Here is a 4,974-nt window from a genome sequence, read left to right as displayed (position 1 = left end):
GGATCAATACGTAAAAATCGTAGAGGACTTCCCAATCTTGAAGGGCGTTTGGAGAGAGGTCAGAGTCTGAAAAAAGCTAATGGAAATGAGGTGATAGTGGCACGATGGCGAGACAAGAAGGATGTGTTCATGATTTCATCCAACAATGACGGATCAGACACCCAGAAGCAACGCCGCAACAGGACAAGATTCCGCCATGACGAGATGATCGACATTCCAATGCCAGTATGGGAGGTGTTAATCATCTAGACCAATTCCGGAGTTATTATAATGTTGGGCATGCGGGAAAGAAATGGTGGCGCTACCTTTTCTTTGCGCTCTTGAATATCAGCATCATCAACGCCTATATTCTAAAATGTTTGTGCAACAGGCCGCTACCAAAAACAATAGATTTTTCTCTTTGGAAAACTTCAAAGTAGCTCTGATACATCAGCTCTCCGGACAAACCTGTCTCAGAAAGCGAGCAAGTGTGGAGGGAGCATGCAAGGTAGCTGTGGCACTTAAGAGGAATATAATCCCTGGTCATGATCTGGTCCAGTTCTCAGAGGCAAAACGGGCTTGTCAGGCCTGTGTAAAGGCAAAAAGGAAAACGGCTGGAAACCGCTGTCAGGTCTTCGTTTGGCTGCCAGCTTTGTCGAGTGAATCTCTGCAAAGCTGGAAACTGTAACAAGAATTCTACAATCTCGTGTGATTTCAACCTTTCTGTGCCAAAAGATCAAAGTGAACTTTCATAAAATTATAATATTTTGTGTTCATTGTACTTGTTACCGCCAGGATGCGATAATCGTAGAGTAGAGTGCCCCATTGTTATTTGTTCATGAATTATGTACTGCCGGTCGCGCGTTTGCTCGTCCTGGGCCCCTTTCATTTAGTATTCGGCTTCTCTGGGATTGGGCTGGTTTAGAACGTGGCATTTCTAGTTTAGTTTGGCATGATACGTTAGTCGCGGCATGTTGTGTGCAAGAGAGCTCGTATATACTTGTGAGTATTATATTTTTTCCTTTATGTCACTGCAACTGGTCTAATCTACAGGTTACAGAGTTTAATTCACTCTTTAGTTCAGAGACAAATATAACGCTAGGGTTTCGTTAAATTATATAATACATGTAAAATGAACTGGGTTTTAAAAGAATTACGAAGTTGTGTTGCAGTTTCACCTGTACTGCAGTGTGCGCCACACTCTGTGGTACTGAGTGCGAAATAAAACGAGTAACAAGGAAAATGCGTTGAGTTGCCTGTCATTTTTTGGTGTGCTGCGGCTACAGTGAAAAAGTATATCAAGATTACATGACATAAATAAAGAAGACAAGATGGCGGAGCATGATAAAGGTTCAAGACGACAGCTGAAACGACTCGTGACAATTGAAGGGAATATGGTTAAGCAGTTAATTGCGGAAGATAGGACAGCAGAAGAAGTAATGCAAAGGACTGATAAGCTGAAGCAACGCAACGAGCGTTACACGGCAACCTTAGACGAGGAAACGGACATAGACAAATCCGACAGATATCTCATCGAAGTGCAGGATGCATATGTAAAACCCTCGACATGGTGAATGCCAGGTGTAAGGGTGAAGCAAGAGACAGCATGAAGGAAAGTGCGATGGGAGGAACAACGCCTGCGGTGGGTGACATCGGCTGGCAAGATCTGTTAAATCAAATGAATCTCCCGAGGGTGGAGATAGAGGCTTTCAATGGCGACCCCTTCAATTACCATTCCTTCATGGCGGTATTTGACGAGAGTGCGGAGAAGGTCACCGGTGATGGACAATTGAAGCTTACAAGGCTATTACAATATACCAGCCATAAAGCAAAGGATGCGATACGATCCTGTGCCCTCATCGGTGGGGATCGTGGATACCGACAGGCAAGGAAGATTCTAGACGAGCAGTTCGAAAACGTTCACTTGGTGTCTGAGCGTATCGTAAGAGAACTTGTGAATAGTACAGCAGTGAGAAGTCCCGATGAGCTACGACAATTATCGAATGATCTCGTCAATGCTGAGGTGCTGCTGAAACAGATGAAGCACTATAATGAGGTGAACTCTCAAAGGTGTATAAACGGCATCATAAACAAAGTACAGCCGTATGTCAAGAACAGGTGGAGGATGCTCTGGACATGTTGGAGAACAGGAACGCTTATCCTGACTTCGGTGAGTTAGTAAACTTCATACGGAAAGTTGCCATTGAAGCATCCGATCCAGTTTATGGACAGGTGAGTGCCACGAGCATGAAGAATAATCAAGAGGTCAACAAGAGCAAGAGGAACACATCGGGTTCCAACTTCATGAGTGCTACTAGGGAGAGAACACCATGTCCAGTGTGTGGAGATGATAATCGCGTAATCTTTTGTGAGAAATTTAAGATGATGAACATAGAAGAGCGCATTGGAGTAGTCAAATCACATAGGTTGTGCAACGTTTGTTTAATTTCTAATCATTTCATGAGGGAGGGCAAAAGCCCCTACAAGTGTAGTAGGGTAAGGTGCCCTAATTTGGGCATGGCCCTAATTTGGGCAGGTTAACACAATTTTAGGCCTACACCCTTATGGAGTTAGTGAACATCATGTTACCTTGCATGATAGGTATCCCCTATATAAGGTACTCTATTGTGCAGTATAACCTTCATGATCATATATTATTGTTATTGCAGGAGTAGAAGATAAATAGTCAAAATCGCAAAATGCCGCGTGGAAAGTATCGAGGCTACTCTGACGCAGACTTAACTGAAGTCCTGAAATTGATTGCAGCTGGAAGGATATCACTGAGACAGGCATCTATGCAGTATAATATACCTAGACAGACTCTAAATAGGCTGTCAACAGGCAAAAACAACTCAGAGAGGTGGAGGAAGACCTACAACCTTAACGTGTGAGGAAGAACAATTGCTCGTTTCTGCTCTCATCGACATGGACAGTTGGGGGTTCGATCTGAAATGCAGACAGCTAAAGTTATTAAGGTGTTTGTTGAATCAACTGGAAGGAGGAATATCTTCAAGGATGTTATACCTGGGAGAAAATTCATGAGACTGTTCTATAAAAGGTGAAAAGTTCAGCTGTAGAGGAGGCGTCCTGAACACTTGACCATGTCTCGAGCCACTGCCTGCAACACGAATATTGTCAACAACTGGTTCAAATTGTTAGAGAGATAGCTCGTCGAACCGAATTTGAAAACTAAACCAGCCCCGATCTTTAACTGTGATGAAAGTGGCTTCAATACTGATCCTTCTTTAGAGAGTGTTCTGTAAACGTGGTAGAAAGAATACTGTGAAAGTTATAGGTGGCAGTGGCAAAGTCTCTTACACTGTTCTCGAGTGTTCAAATGCCATGGGTGACTTTATCCCATCATACATCCTTTTTAAAGAGAAGCATCTCTACACAGAATGGTGCAGTGGAGGTCCTAATGATGCTGGTTATGTTACTGAAAGTGGATGGATGGAGGAACATGCCTTCTATGCTTGGGTGTAGCATTTTATCAACAACACCAAGGACATTCCTCGCCCCATCCTGCTGCTCTTTGATGGACATGGAAGTCATCAGTTACCGCATTCTTCTACTTGCTAAATCAAATGGCATCTACATTGTTAAATTACCACCTCATACAAGTCACGTTCTACACCCATTAGATGTAGGAGTATTCAGGCCAGTGAAAGTTATGTGGCGAAAGATCCTTGATGATTACTTCAGACAGTCACGATTCTCTACGGTTGGCAAGGGACAGTTTCCGAAACTCAAAAAAGCTCCATGAAAACCCTGATGCCTTCAAGAAACACCATGCAGCTTCCGGATTTGCTAAAACAGGAGTCTTCCCATATGACAAGGCAGCAATTGATTGGGACAAAGTGAAGCCAGCAGAAATATTTGACAGACCCCCTACTGGTGATCCGGCAGAAGATCAAGCTCAACCAGAAGTCGAGATAGCAGAATATCAAGCTCAACCTGAAGTCGAGCTAGAATCTGATGTAGAACAACCCCCAGTTCCTGTAAATGTGCCAGCTATAACACCTAGAAAACAGCTGAGGGAAGCTATGCTTTCTCAGATAAAAGACATGATGTCACCAAAGGATGTCAATCTTGGTAAAGGCAAACGAAAAAGAGTGCCAAAAAATGTGCCCGAGTGTCTGACTGAAGAGCAAGCAATGGAAAGAGTTAGGTTGGCCGAGGAAGAGAAAACGACCAAGAGCCAAAACAAAGGCATCTAGGCAAAGGGAGAGGAAAAACAACATCTAAACCAGTTCCTGAGCCGAAAGCAGTAGCAGCTGATGAACCTGAAGCAGAGACAAGTGGACTTAGCGTTCAAGTTTCTACTTCAAAAATGCGGCAACGAGCACCTCCAACAGAAACATCTGCTTCTGCCTCAAGGGAAAGGCCAGCAAGAAGAGGAAAAACTACTGTTTATGTAAAAGAAGATGAAGACTCTTGTTACTCCTGCAATGTTGTTGATGATGATGATTGGATGGCTTGTGAACTGTGTGATAACTGGTTATGCAGATCTTGCTTCCCCTCAGACCAATTGTGTAGTGAACCGTTCTACTGTTCTACATGTGAAGGAATAGGCTATTGAACTGCAAAAAGTGAAGAGAACTAGTTATTAGTTAGTTAAAGGAGTTGATCAGACTGATCAGATTTAGTTTATGATTTTAGCAGAGCTGTGTTCATATGTTTTGCTAAGTTTAAAGGTCATTTAGCGCATTTGGAAAAATGTCCAAAATGTTACGGTTTTCTAAAAATGTTCAGTATGAAATTATGATGCCTAGATGGTCACATTAAATATATTTTGTATTTCCACGAAGTATTAGGCTTTTTTAAAACACTTTTGGTATGCCCAATATATGATATAGGGTCTCAAATTGAGCAGAACATGTTTTGCACAGGGTGCCCAAATTAAGGCCAACTGTACCGGCCCACGCACGCACGCACGTGTACGTACACACGCACGCACGCACGTGTACGTACACACGCACGCACGCACGTGTACGT

This window comes from Priapulus caudatus, unplaced genomic scaffold (assembly GCF_000485595.1).
Source record: "Priapulus caudatus unplaced genomic scaffold, Priapulus_caudatus-5.0.1 Scaffold552, whole genome shotgun sequence".
Taxonomy (NCBI): domain Eukaryota; kingdom Metazoa; phylum Priapulida; class Priapulimorpha; order Priapulimorphida; family Priapulidae; genus Priapulus; species Priapulus caudatus.
This window is presented reverse-complemented; position numbering follows the sequence as displayed.